The following is a 16,298-nucleotide window of genomic DNA, read 5'->3' on the forward strand; positions in this document are numbered from 1 at the left end:
GACGAAATTTTTTAAATAAAATGAGATTGAGAATAAAGCTATCTGCTTTATCCTTCTCACTTTGAGTTCCTAGCGAGGAAAGAAATAAACATGGTGGATATTTCCACAAATAACTTAGTGAAACTAGTTTGAGATTTTTTGTTTGAGGCACACCTCTGATGAAATATTTATGAAGTAGGAACTACTCTAACAGTAGTAAAACTTCATAAGTGTCATTATTATGACACTAATTGCATGGAAAAAAGAAATTTCAACACTAGGTTTTATATCCTTTTCTGCACATCATTGAGACATTTCCAAAAAATATGTAAACAAGCTGTAATATATTGGACCTGTTGAAGAACATTGTATGAATCCATCAAGTTCTGATATCTTATCAATTATAAATACTCAGCATTCTTATCACGTATTATATTCTGTCCAATGTGAAAGAGAAATAAACTCTAAAGTTGCATTACTGAATGGTAATGCAATAGGTCAGTATGCAAATGAAGAACTTTAAGGGGAAACACCACAGTGAAGTTTTTACATTTGTTTTTTTGTTTGCTTCTAATGTTCATCTGGGTTGACATCAATTCAGGCGTATTAGGGTAGATTTGTTGCCCACTCTTTCAAGGGCATCATATCAGGTGGGCCAATGTTGCTTTCCCAGTAAGAGCAGATAGTACAGAGAATGAAAGAACATCCATGCCCTGTCCGGGATTTGAACCCAGAACCTTTCTGATGAGTTTATATAGCATAGATTTTCATTTTATTTTTAAATTTTTCAGCAAAGTGTACAGTGCGAAAAAAATTATGAAAAGAAAGTGAACATCTTAATAACATTTTATCTAGATCAAATTTTCATCGGTACTAGAATTTGATCTTAATGGTACAAAGGCATTACCCTTGAATATATGCTAATTAATTATGGAAGAGTGTAAACAATAGTTTAAGTTATGAAGTCAGACCCAAAAACGAACTTTCTAAACATGCCGCTTTTTTGGGTGGATTTGGAGTTTTGATCGTCAAAATAGGGGAGAGGGTATTTTATTTTATATTTAATAACTATCGTGTAGCAGCCGACCCAATTCTTTGGGTTTACGACTACTAATGTTATACTCGGTAGCCTTGTAATTTTGAGCTCAATTCAGAAGACAATGGAACTCCTGGATTAAGTAGTGGGAGAAATTTGCCTTCATGGAGGATGCAACTGAACCGTATTTGCGTTACAGGGAGTGGAAAGCCACGTAAACCTCCTACTGTTAGCCTGACGGCAAGGGTACTCTAACCCATGATCCGTCTACCACTGAGGATATATTTTTATCTAATGATAACTCAGTGTGAAAAATTAATTTTTACTATTGTATTTCCAATTGATTGAAAAAATTAAATTTTAAAGTGCATAAATTTTTGCACCATTTTAATCTGCGTAATTTTAAATGACAAAATCTGAAATTTGAGAGGAATTTGTGTAATAGTTTTTGAGAAATGAAATTTCTTAAAAATATGACTCTTTTGAGATGGCGAAACGAAAGATGGATTGGAAATGACAAAAAGTGAAATTAATATTAAAAGAGCCAAATTTTCAACCACGCTCTCTAGGCTCGACAATAAAAACCATATTTTCAAGATTGTGGCTACCAGCAAAGTTAGAGGGTCAAGGACCCATATCCGAAGGGGAAAAAACGCATGTTTTTCAGATCAAGTACATTTTTGTGTCCAATTTCGTAGCTGAAAATATAGTCTGTGCTAATTAACTAGTATATTTAAAGTTTAGCCCACAAACCATTAGGATTGAGTTCTAGTGCTTGAAAATCTAGTCATCAGGGATCGAAAGTTACAAAGGTGTTCTCCTTTTTAACTGCGCACTTTACTAATAAATTTTCATTGAATTTAAAATAAACATGTTACTGGCAACATGTAAATTACTAACGTCGTTTTCATATCACTCCAGGTTTTTTATTACCTATTTAGTTCTCAATTAATTAAATAATAACTTTTGTAATTCATAGCATAATTTGTTCAACATAACGCCGTTTTCTTGAAGTAAATATTTGAAACAATTGCACAGTTAGAAATTGGGATGCACGTTGAATTTCAAACTAGTTATATCTTGCAACCGTAATCCAGGGCAAAGTTGAAAAGTATTATCTGGCAAATTAACTTAATTACATATCATCTATTGACTGTCAATGTAACTCTAAGGAACCTATCAATTGAAAACACCCCCAGGACTTGATTCTGAGACCGCAAGATATTGGCTGGCTTCTGGGGTGATGACTTCGGTGTTTCTTCATTTCCTATATGTGGGTGTTGTTTAGACGTTTATAGTTCATTCTTTGTTGTGTTTGTTTGCATTTCCAGCCATGGGAAACAAAAAAAAGTTACATGAGATTATGGTTCAACTTGGAGCAGAAAAATGGTCTAATTAACACTTTGAAGCAAATTTGCACGATGTTATGGTTCAAGGTACTTATGTTATGGTTCAACGACAGTCGAGTTCTACCTTATTTTCATTTCTAAATTAACAGAGAGTATTTAAACCTCTTTTAGAGACATTTATATTTTAAAATGATAATATAACTTTCTTGCTACCAATTTTGTAAATCTTTACAACTATCAAGAAATAGTGAATTTTTAGTATATAAGACATTAATTAGACCTATACTTACTTATGGCATAGAAACCTGGAACCTGACTAAAGCTAGAGAAAATAAAGTAGCCATTTTCGGTGGGTGTTAGGAGAAGTATAATGTTTAGAGAGCCGTAGTGGCTAAGGGGATAAAGCGTTTGTATTTCAATGAGGGGAACCGGGCTCGAATCCCAGCGATGGCTAGTCGATACGAATTTCGCACCCGACTCGCACGCACTGACCACAGTGCTGACGTAAAATATCCTCAGTGGTAGACGGATCATGGATTAGAGTCCCCTTCAGTCAGACTAACCGTAGGAGGTTTTCCTCTCCGAAACGCACATGCGGCTAATGCATTTAGAATGGATGATGATTCCACAATAAAAAATAAATTTTTTTCTTCATAATAATAAACGTTTCGGTAATAAACAGGAAAAGGGCATCCATGGAATTGCAGGAAAAAACCCATACTGAGACGGATAGAGTTAATGAAAATTGACGTACAAGTTTCTTAAAAAAAGAAAAAAAATGCATTTTAGCAGAATTCAGAAGAAGACACTGACTCACTCTGGGCTGTCTAGCCAAATGTGATGAAGAATAACACTATCACATTATTTTAAAATCAGTTAACATTAATATTGCCAAATTAATTAAAAACTATTATTTAAGTTAAAATGTTACGACAAATGATGTTATTGGTTTCTTAAGAAAAATGCCTTTTAAATTTTATAGAAGAAATTAATCTGTGTTTCTACATTAGAGAAGTTCTAATGTCTTCGTTTTTGCATTGAGTCTATTAGGTTTTATTTTATACAAATTATAAATAATAAAATAAGTATCTCCTTTAATTTCCACACCCATGGCTCAAAAATGATATAACTTAGTTTTTCATGATTTTTCTTTGTCAAAACATAATGAGTAGTGCTATAAATCGCAAGAAGTGCTATAAATCGCATATTTTAGGAGCTTTTATCATTATGCTTTTTCGCTTGTTTGCTGCTTTATTAATCGTATTGTGGTATAACAGCAAAATTAATTTAATATTTGTTAATCTAAAGTAGTTATTCACATGCAGTACATGTGCCTATTGAATACTTGAACTGAGATAAAATATGATTAAAACTACCAGAATATGGTAAAAGTTACCGTGTCTCAGGCTCTATGGGAACACGGAAAAGTTCAGGAATTCCTACCGAGGCACATTAGTAGTGATTTTGGTAAAATTAACAATAAAATATCGTATTATAATATGTGATAAAATTTGGTGAATGTGGCAAAATTTCGTAATTTTATCATGATACATTAGAATAGGGCATAAAAACAATTTATTCGGTTAAATTTACTTTTCAGCTTTGTATTTCTTATTAAATGTATGGTACTGAGAACTATAGTTTTGGAAACCAAAATTTCTCGCAAGCCGTTACCATATGAACGAGAAAATTACTAAATGAATGATTTAAAAACCGTATATAACCGTATTGGTTTTATTAACCAGAATTATTGTTTGTTTTTACCAGAAATGTCATTACCATGCAGTCGGTAACTTTAACGGAATTCTTTTCTCAGTATATTTCTAATTTCTCTAAAATACACCGAAGAGCCATTACATTATGACCACCCTGCTAATAACATGTAGGACCACCTTTAGTACTCAAAACTGCTAGTACCCGCCGTGGCATTGATTCCACCTGATAGGTAGTCTGAGGTATCTGGTACCAAGCTCTCACCAACTGGTCCAACAAATCCCTCACATTGCGAAGGGGTAGCGTGGCAGCACGAATTTGGTTTTCCAAGTAGGACCACAAATGTTCTATTGGATTAAGGTCAAGTGAATTTGGGGGCCAAGACATGACTTAAAAGTCACTGGAATGTTCCTCGAACCAATCCATGACGATTCGACCCTTATGGCATGGTGCATTATCCTGTTGGTAAACGCCATCTCCCGCAAGAGAACCTGTTGCCATGAATGGGTGAACCTGGTCTGCAACTATGTTCAAGTAGCTTACAGACGTCAGGGATTGTTCTATGAGAATTATGGGTCCTAATGTGCCCCATGAAAACATTGTTCCAGGGCGAGAAACCATGAAAACCTGGGCGAGCCCATTGTTATAGATGGAAGGTGGTCATAATGTAATAGCTCTTTGTTGTATATCATAATATTTTTTTTTACTCACAAAATGTTTCTACAATGTTATATTGGAACCATTTTATTTTGCGAATCTTGCATTCTTGCGATGTTTGAAACTTTTTAGTTTGGCTGCAAATGTTTAATATTGATATTTATTAAAAAGTAATTTAAAAATAATGAGCAAAAATCGTTTATTAAAAAAAAATATATACCATTTTTGTTTTAACCAAAGCAGTTTATTTTTTATAAGAATTTTTTCACATAATGTGATTTCTATTGCATAAGTTTCATTAAAAGAAATAGAAGAAAACACAATCTTTTTTCTACGCCTAGAAACTATTTGAAACGTATTTATAATGTTTCTAAGACATTTCAGAAACATAAATGAAAGATTTCAATAATGGCTACAGAAAAAAACACTTTTGTGCCTTCTAAAAAGTAAATAAAAATGTCTGTTTTACTTTTTAAAACTTTTTTTGTATCTTGCAAATGTCTAAAAATATTATAATTTTTAAAAAAAATATAATTTTTAGCATTTTTAAGCTATTCTGTACTGCTGGGGAGCATTTTAAAAACGGAACAAAGAATGTCATTAGCTTCTCTAAATTATTCTATTAAGATATAATGTAGAAGAAATTTATTTCAAATTTATTTGAAATATTTATTTCAGAAAAATATTTTATTTAAGTTTTTATAAAATACAATCAACTACACTTTAATTCCATATTTTGAAATCTATTACCCTTCGTTTCATAATCCAAATCCTGCAAATGACATTAAAGTAAAAAAAAATCTTTTGAAAATCTTATCTAATAATAATTAAAAATGAATTTCATTGCACTTCTTTCTAAGAATCTGAGCAACCTCTCCGTTTAATTAAAATTACTCGAATTTTAACAGCCTTTTTTTTTTTTTTTATCAGAAATCAAACCTCTAACTCATTTAAGCAATAGCTGTTTTATTATTAGAATTAAAATTTATTATTTTCCGAAATAAAAATAATTTCTTTTCTCAAAAACCCATTTATGGCCTTTTTTAAACAGATATGTTTATTGTTAAGTGAACAATTTGTGGAAAGAGGTAAGTAATAGAGGAATTCTCGGAATAAATTAATCATAATAAAATTAATTATTTTATTCCAAGAAATGCGGTAATTTCCACCTTTTATTTGAAATTTCACTTTTTGTCATCTCAAAGCTATTTCTTCATTTCACCATCTCAAAAAAATCACATTTTTAAGTTTTAATTTATCAATCTCTCGAGTTTTAAGTTTTTCGACCAATTGGAAATTAAATAATAAAAAATAGTTTTTCACACTGAGTTATATTTAGATAAAAATGCGTTATGTGTTATAATTTGTGTAAAAGTGTAAAAAGTTTTAATTCACTTTATTATTTCCGGAGTTGTGGCAAAATTTTTTCACTTTTTTTTTTTTTAATTTTTTTATTGAGCTTTTGAGTGCTAATGTTCAATTTCGTAGTTGTAATCTGGAAAATATGGTTCTCATTGTCTAGTCAAAAGAGCGCGGTTGAAAATTTGGCTCTCTTAATATTCATTTCACTTTCTGTCATCTCAAAGCTATCTCTTAATTTCGCCGCGTCAAAAGAGTCATGTTTTTAAATTTTTGTTTCTCAAAAACTATTACACATATTCCTTTCAAATTTTGGATTTTGTCATTTAAAATTACGCAAATTGAAATGGTGTAGAAAGTTATACACCTTAAATTTCAAGTTTTTCGACCAATTGGAAATTAAATAATAAAAAATAATTTTCCACACTGAGTTATATTTTGATAAAAATGCGTTATGTATTATAAATTTGTGTAAAAGTGGGAAAAGTTTTTAAATTCCCTTCATTAATTCCGGAGTTGTGGCAATTTTTTTTCTTTTCTTTATTGAGTTTTTGAGTGCTAATGTTCAATTCCGTAGTTGTAATCTGGAAAATATGGTTCTCATTGTCTAGTCAAGAGAGCGCTGTTGAAAATTTGACTCTCTTAATATTAATTTCACTTTCCGTCATCTCAAAGCCATCTATTCATTTCGCCATATCAAAAGAGTCATGTTTTTAAATTTTTGTTTCTCAAAGACTATTACACATATTCCTCTCAAATTTTGGATTTTGTCATTTAAAATTACGCAAATTGAAATGGTGTAGAAAGTTACACACCTTAAATTCAAGTTTTTCGACCAATTGGAAGTTGAATAATAAAAAATAATTTTTCACACTGAGTTATATTAAGAGAAAAATTTTTTAAAAATGTGTGTAAATTTTTTCAATTCGCTTCATTAATTCCGAAAATGTGGAAGAATTTTTTTTTTAATATATTTTTTTATGACTATTATTGATTAGCCGACCCAATTTTGAGTTTTTGAGTACGAGTCATCGAATCATTCTCTCAGAAGTTCTCATCATCGTGATTATCTTGCGCTCTGGGAGTCAAGTCCAGGGAGTGTTTTGCAGTGATGGAGATATTTTCAATCGATAGGCTCTTTCGAGTCACATAGACAATCAATAGATGATGTGTAACTAAGTTAATTTTTCAGATAACATTCTTCAACTTAGCACTGCATTAAGGTTGTGTTCAAAGAGTTTGAAATTCAACGCGCACCAAAATTTCTAACCGTGCCATTGTTTCAAATATTTACTTCAACAAAATGTCGTTATGTTGAACAACTTATGCCATAAATTACAAAAGTTATTATTGAATTAACTAAGTACTAAAATGGCAATTAAGAAACTGGAGTGATATGAAAACAACCCTAGTAATTTACATGTTGCTAGCAATTTACATGTTTATTAGTAAATTCGATGGAAATTTGTTAAAGTTAATTCTACAGTGCGCTGCAAAAAAGAGAACACCTTCGTAACTTTCGATCATTTCACGCACTAGGACTCTTAATGGTCTGAGGGCTAAACTTTAAATATACTAAATAATTAGCACAGACTATATTTTCAGCTACGAAATTGGACACAAAAATGTACTTTATCTGAAAAACATGTATTTTCCCAATTCGGATTTGGGTTCTTGACCCTCTAAACTTTGCTGGTAGTCGCAATCTGGAAAATATGGCTTTTATTGTCTAGCCTAGAGAGTGCGGTTGAAAGGTTGGCTCTCTCTTCTGGCATTAATTTCACTTTTTGTCATCTCAAAGCCATATCTTCATTTCGTCATTTCAAAAGAGTCATATTTAAAATTTTTTTTTTATTTCCCAAACACTATTACACAGATTCCCTTCAAATTTTGGATTTTGTCATTTTAAATTTACATAGATTAAAATGGGGTAAAAATTTATACGTTTGCTGTTTTGGATGAAGAGAATCGAGATAATTCATGCAATGTTTATTTATGCAACGATGCAATGTTTTATAGTTACAAAGATGTTTTGTAATCATTACATTAGATTGCAAACACTTAATGACAATTTTGCCTCAATAAGGTGTTAAGCAGCAAGTGCAGGTTCATTGCGTATCAATTTCAACATGAATGTTGGTTAATACTTAAAAAAAGAGTTGTTCTCAGCAAAAAAAAAAGTATGATCAAAACTACTAGAATATGGTAAAATTTTCCGTGTTTCTGTCCCTGGTAAAACACCAGAAATCTCGGTAGTTTTTACTGAAGCGATTTGGTAAAGACTTTGGAAAAATGAACAGTAAAATACCGTTTTGTAAGATGTGATAAAATTTGGTAAATATGGTATAATTTAATAATTTTATCATGTGACCTTAGAGCAGTGCTTCTTAACCTTTTTGGTACAATGGACCCCTTTTAAAATTTTTTAAAAAGTCACGGACCACCCCCCTGTGAAAAAATAATTGCAAAAATCATCCATTATTAAAAAACACTTAATTTTATTATTTTAATGGTATACAAAATTTTTATAATTAAAATTTTTAATGTGATGGTTGCTGCTGCTTTTTCTTAATTAACAAATTGAATTGGGGGATAGTTTTCGACAAAGCAACGCGCATATCATGTACAACATTCAATCGATTTCGATGTTTTGTTTTTATTGTTACGAGTGTGGAAAATCCCGCTTCGCAAAGATACACCGTAGCAAACGGAATTATAGCTGCATAGATCGCTTTACAAGCAATGCTTTAAAAATACCAAACGTTTTAAAAATTAGGAGTAGTTAGCGGAACCCCAAAATATGACTCATGGACCCCTTAGGGGTTCATGAACCACAGGTTAAGAAGCCCTGCTTCAGAGAATGGCATAAAACCAATTTATTCAGTCAAATTTACATTTCAGTTTTGCATTTTTTGCAAAATGTGTGGTAATGTTGTAATAAGAACAATAATTTTGATAACCAGAAAACCGTTACCATACGATGGTTTAAATGCTGTAAGCTTTGGTTTTATTTAACCAGAACTATGTTATTTTTTTAGACAGAAATATCATAACAATACGTTAATTTTTAGCAGAATTTTTTTCTTTGTGTGTGATTTAAAAGAAGTGGAAAATACTCAAACTTTCCTCTTTGTAAATTTATCGTTCACATAACAAATTAAAGTACACAAATATATTTATTCTTTATTTTGAGAACCATATTTTAAATAGCCTTCAAGCTAAATGCTTCAAAACTTGACGAGTTTTTAATCGATTCCGGAAATATCAGTTATTTGAAAAACTAAGTGCAAAAACGTAACAGAAATACATCCTTTTTTACAATTTGAAAAATTAAAAAGTTCAAGGAAGCTTTCTTGTATGTATTTGAATACAGAAATATTTAAGGCAAAGCTGGAATTTGTTTTAAATGTTATAATTTTGGCCAAATATGGTTACTTATTTGTGTGCTTTAATTTGTTATATGAACGATAAATTTACAAAGAGGAAAGTTCCACTCCTGTTAAATCACACACGATGTAATTTTAAATCAAAATACAAAATTTGCACCAAATCGATCGAATAGTTTTTGTAAAAGCATCGATTTCGTTCAAATTTTGTATTTTGATATAAAATTATATTTTTTATAATAATGTAGCAATTTGGATACCTTACAATTCGAATTTGTTGATCATTATTCAATAAAATAATAATAATGAAATAAATAATTACTAAAAATTATTTTTTGCAAGAAATTATTTTTGGGTAAATGGATTTTATAATTGTTTTCAAAAATGCTTTGATTCCCTTAAAAAGTTTTCGAGATAAGGTGAAATACGCAAAATTTTTCACCGAGCAAAAATGTATGGTCAAAACTACATGAGTATGGCAAAATTTACAGTGTTTCTGGCTCTATAGGAACACCAAAACGCACTGTAATTTATACCAAAGCGCTTAAATAATGACTTTTGGTAAAATCAACAATAAAATATTGGTTTACAACCATGCTGTTTGGTAATAAATGTTGTGAAATTCAGTAATTCCATCATGGTACCTTTCAGCATCCAATTAAAACCATTTATTCGGTTAAATTTACTCTTCTGTTTTTTATTTTAACTAAATGTGTGGTAATGAAAATATTTACCCCGACCTGCCCCAATTGAGGGCATACGGGTAAATGTTTATTAAAAACCAAGTAAAAAAAACATTAAAGAACATAAAATACAAAAAATGCATAAAATACATAAGATACAAAAGTCAAATGGCAACAGCCCGTAAACTTTGCGGGCGAACAATACTCTTGAACAAAATTAGTTATCTACAATTAGTCAGAACATTAAATCTTTAAGAAAGCTTTACAAATATATCTGGCATGTATGCCATGAAAAGTCCAGGTCAACAGACCCTAAAATAAGGATTAAAAGCACAATTAAATTTAAAACACCAGCAATATTAAAAGCAGAAGCAAATTAAAATATAAATTGCCATTCCAGGTCAACAGACCCTTATATTGAGGCAATCAAATGGCATAAAATTTAAAAACTAATCATAGGGCAAATTGCCTATTAAGGAAACAATTAAACGAGTTACAAATAGTAAAATCATCAAAATAGTGTTGAAATAGTAAAAGTGGATTAAAATGGTGTGAATGACGAGGACAGTTCAAATCCAACCTAAGAACACCATGAGATTTAAAAAATTTTTAAAGTCACTAAAAGTCCAGTTTTAAGGATAGTCATCCCGGCTAAAAATCAAAATCGCCGAACCAGAGTCTCCAGTGATGAGGTAATTAAAGCGAGAGAATTGGAGTTGACTCAGGGGATATGGAAACGCTGATCCATACGGTAGTTGGACGGCCAGAGTTAGTAAAAATTTACAGTGGGTTTAATGTATCTTCCAAAGTTGTTTTGATAATGTCTTTGATGATTGATCTGCAGGTCAGGTTAGAGTAAATCTGGTGTTCTGTTTTGTTGTGAAAATTGTTGCCTCGTCGTGTTTGAAATTTAGGACATTGAAAAATTAGGTGATGGATGTTTTGTTGTGAGTTGCAATAAGTACATGTTGAAGATTTCCCGAAAAATCTTGCTTGGTGTGTGCCAAACACGCCGTGGCCGGTTAAGAACTGATTAATATAAAAGTTTGCCTCTATTCTTGTAGTTTTTGGATCCTTGAAAAATTTGTAAGTCTGCCGTCCTTTTGTACTGTTGGTCCAGTCCAATTTCCACTGAGCCATAATATGGTTATTGATTATAGATTTGATCTGAATGGGGGTCAGCAAGGTAGTATTTTCCATGGTGTCAAGTCAGATGGCTTCTTTGGCTAGTTGGTCCCCCTCCTCATTGCCGGCATGCCCCGCGTGTGCTTTAATCCAATTCAGTGAGATACTTTGTCTCCAAGCATGTTTTATGTCATGAACAATCGTATTTTTATGTGTGGGGTCAGCCAGTGCATGCAATGAGGACAGTGAATCTGTATAAATTGTAGTTTGTTCTTCCTGTTTTGCTGCATAATTTATTGCTTCTCTGATCGCCATCAGCTCGGCCTCAAAAACTGAGCAAATGTGTGGTAATAAGAACTATAATTTTGAAAGCTAGAATTTCCGGTAAACTGTTACCATACGAAAGGAAAAATTTCAAGAAGAATTGTTTAAATATCGCAAATTTTGATTTAATTACCAGAATTATGGTTCTTTTACCAGAAATGTCATTACCAGACAAGTACGGTGATTTTACCAGAATTTTTCACGGTGTAAATTAACATTAGGAAGCTATCTTGATTTTCGACTTTTCTCTTGGTCAAAATATTGGGACCATATTTCTCAGATTGTGGCTATTCCAACGAATTAAAGGTATGGTTATTCAGAGAACGTACGTTTTGGTGTCTGATTTCATAACTTAAAATATTTCCTTCTTTAATTATCTAGCACATTTAAAGTTTTGTCATCAAAACCATTTAGATTTAGTCTTAATTCGTGAAATCTGATCATTAGATTAAAAGTTGAATGTTACGCTTTTTTTTCCTCGTACTGTACATTGAAAGCATTAGATTTTCCATTAATAAACACTATATTATATATTAATAATAACCAATTGTATTTCAATAAAAATTACTTATAACTTATTGATATTAACCTGAAACTCTGCTCGAATCTCCAAGTAAAAATAGAATTTGCATTTATAGATTTTGAAATTAATGATTATCGACTATTTTTACTCTGTAATCAACATTGCATAATGTCATGCTATTGGTTTAATATTTTAAGGCTTACTTCAATCAACTGCAAGTATTGATAATCGTTTGATATAATGATGTTATAAAATTAAAAGTTATCAATAAAACGTTAATTCTAGAGTTATGCAAATCAGCGTTTTTTTTATTAATGAAAATGATTTAAAAAATCAAATAAAGGTAGCGAAATTTATATTATTTGTTTGTTTTTTTCCAGTTTAATCGGAATCACACTTCAATGTCAAGAACAAATACTAAGAAACCAGCATAACAAGTCCTTATTTTTATTTAAAACATAAATCACGTAAATATTTTCCTTAATAGTTATGTGCAAAATATACCAGACAAAAATGTTGGTGGACGTAGACTTTCGTAACAAGTTGCTAAAATTTGTTTAATTCGTTCTAACTTACAAAATAATTTAATAATTATCAACTTTTAGAACATTTTATGTTTATTGCATAAATTTCTCAGAATAATTAAAATGAATATTCATGTTTTTATAAATATACTTAAATTACTAGTTATTAAAAGAATTTTAAAAAATAAAGTATTATTATTCTAAAAATTTCTTTTTCGAAGGTTTTTGTCAAAGGTTTAGGTAAAAATGTCGTACGCCGTTTTGTTTTCATAATTTAGCAAAATGCAAACGAATGCGCATCGTAGATGCTCATTAGAGACTAAAGTTTTTCAGATGAGTATTTTTTTTACTTTAGTGCGCATTTTGTATCACAACTTCGCTCTTAATTTCAACATGTTCTTATAAAAAAATTAACATTAAGCTTTCCGAGTGACGCAAAATTAAATTAAACTCAAGATCGTTTGAGTTTTAGAGCAACGTTATCTTTTATTCATAGAGTATTGACTTATCAGTTGCACTTACTGTGTTAAGATAGGTGTGACAACTTCCCTATCGTTTAAAATTGCAGCAACAACAGAGCTTGCGTTGTTGCGTTGATACGGGGTATAGAACACTGAACCGTACGTAATGTCAATACATCATCTCCGTACGAAATATCAATTTATCTAAATTTCAAAATTAATTTCAATTCGAGATAAATTTTAAAACAGTTTTAGCATCTTTAGTAAATACTAAACTTAAGTAGATTTGATCTTTCGTTGCTATTTTTGTTTATGTAATAGACATTTCGTAATTAGATCTCGAAAGGGTAAGTTTATTTCAAATGGTTTATTCATTACCCTGTACTTTTAAAAAATCTTTTTATTTATTTTATTTTATTTTATTTTATTTTATTTATTTCATTTATTTATTTATTTACTTATTTTATTTATTTATTTTATTTTATTTTAATTTTTTTATTTTATTTANGCTAAAAAACAGATAAATTTTTATTTTTTTTTTTTTATTTATTTATTTTATTTTATTTTATTTTATTTTATTTACTTACTTATTTATTTATTTATTTACTTACTTATTTATTTATTTATTTATTTATTTATATATATATTTATTTATTTATCTATTTATTTATTTATTTATTTTATTTTATTTTATTTTATTTTATTTATTTAACAGTATTAACCGTAATTTAATAATGTATTGAAAGGATTTTCCGAAACTTTTAGTATTGTATACGAAATTTTAAACTTAGTCGCGCTTTTCAAATAGTAATATTTTTCATTCTTGATAATATAGTTAGTAATGTATTGAAATGATTTTCCGAAATGATCACCTTTGTATACGAATCTTTAAACTTAGTTTTTTCCAATAGCAATAATTTTCATCTGCAATAATAGTATATAACAACAATTAATATTGTATTAAAATGATTTTTCGAAATTATTACTTTTGTATACGAATCTTTAGTCCCGTTTTTCAAATAGCAATATTTTTCATCCTCGTCCTATTGACTTTCCAAAAACTAATAGATCATTAAATTTTCTCTGATTACTTGAAAAAAATGTACATTTTTATCCAATAACAAAGGATGTTGTAAATAATAATTGCATTTAAATTATTATTGAATTGTATTAATTAATGCTAATCAAACATTTTGAGTAATCTATGTGATTTACAATTTGTGTAATGCATAAAGTCGTTTACACTAAAGCTTTTGGAAAGCATTTTACATTTGACTAGTTGCTTTGTGAATTACAATTTGGTATAAAATGTATCTGTAATAACGCTCAAATTTTTTTTCTTCACTCTAATCATTTAAAAAATTGTTCAACAAACTGTGTATTTCTGATTTTAAAATAAATAAAATAGATACTATAGAAAAACTTTTTGAGTTACAATTATCTTCTGTTAGTTTATGTTATACAAACTTACACTTTTACTACTTTTGTTACTGTTACTGTTTACTTACTTTTGTTAGTAATGGTTTACAAGCTAATATCAAAACATTATTTTTTTTTTGATAAGAAGGAAAATGCGCAGAGAAATTAATGCAAAATACCCTTAATAATAAATTAAATAATAAAATTGTTTTATTAATTTCAATTAGATCGAATGAAATGGACTGATCTGATCTATCAAGCAGTTTTAAAAAATATACCATTATCAATAAATAAACAGTTATGACGCTCCAACATGTATAAAGATCACAGCGAATATATTCTGGATATTTGAGCATTAAGAAAATATGTGAAAGTGAATTAAATAAAATTTTAAAAAAAGCACGAATTCAGTATGAAAATAGTTAAAAACCACTATAACATAATTAAAAATAATAAATACTAAATACTTCTTAAATACGTACTGAAGCAACTAGAAAAGAAAAAAAACTTTCAACTTAGGAACCAACAGATATGTATTATACACGAAAGCGCAAACGTCGTTAACTGAAAATTCGTCACCATTACAGAAACTTCTTTAAAGGGTTCTACTTTCGATTCCACTATCACGCATTCCCTTGTTTAGTTAACAGTAATAATATTAATAGCTGCATTTGAGGGAGGAGATCATACGGCGAACAATTAATAAATTTTTTATAATTTTTTGGTATGAGATAGATCTTTGATATTAACTTCAAGTTACAGAATGAACGTCAAATTTTCTAAGAACACCTACATATGTTGCAAATTATTCGTAGAACATTTGCAAAAAGAAATATATTTTGTCCAGGTCACTCGAGATTGTAGGTGGTGCTAAAATTGATTATAATGCTAGATAATATGAAGCAATTTGTTAAAGTCTGCGTAGTCCTTACATTTAAAAAGTTCTGCTCTCGATTTCGTCATCAATCATTTTCTTGTTTAGTAAAGAGTAATAATATTAATAGCTGCAGCTGAAGAGATCATTTGGTGGACACTTTATTAATCTTTTATTAAATTTTGGTATGAGACAGACCTTTGATATTAATTTTAAGTTAAAGATTGAACGTCATATTTTCCAAATCACCTACATATACTGCAAATTATTTATAGAACATTTGCAAAAAATATTTAATTTTTCCTCGTCACTCGATATAATAGGTGGAGCTAATATCGACAATAATGAAAATGTAACATGAGGCAGTTTGCTATAGTCTTTGAGGCTCTGCATTTAAACTCATTATTATACATTATACAATTTAAGCTCTAATTATTACGCTTTACAGAATTGTAGAATTGTAAAATATGCAAATGTATGTGTACACAATGTATGATGAAAAATATAATATATATATATATATATATATATAATACNGCGCCAGTTTTAAACGAAAGAAACAATAAACGGAAAGAAAAATAAAGAAAAGATTCTTACCAAAACATCTATTTTTTTCATTAATCTACATATTTAAAATAGTTTGTTAGCTTACGTTGAACTCGTTCCCTGTCTCTTTCAATTAAGTTTCAGTTCGCGTTTTTTTTATTTTTTTTTTATTTCGAGCGCATTTCTTATCATTTTAAAAAAAAGATGAGAGAGAAAGACTAGAAAGTTGAGAAAAAAGAATGCAAGACAGAAAAATATTGCTCGCTAAAACCGGGTCTTGCTCGTTAAAAGCGACTTCTGTTCCATAGACTTAACATTGATCCAACCAAATATTCTCGTT

The sequence above is a fragment of the Parasteatoda tepidariorum genome, chromosome X2 (genome assembly GCF_043381705.1).
Source record: "Parasteatoda tepidariorum isolate YZ-2023 chromosome X2, CAS_Ptep_4.0, whole genome shotgun sequence".
Taxonomy (NCBI): Eukaryota; Metazoa; Arthropoda; class Arachnida; order Araneae; family Theridiidae; genus Parasteatoda; species Parasteatoda tepidariorum.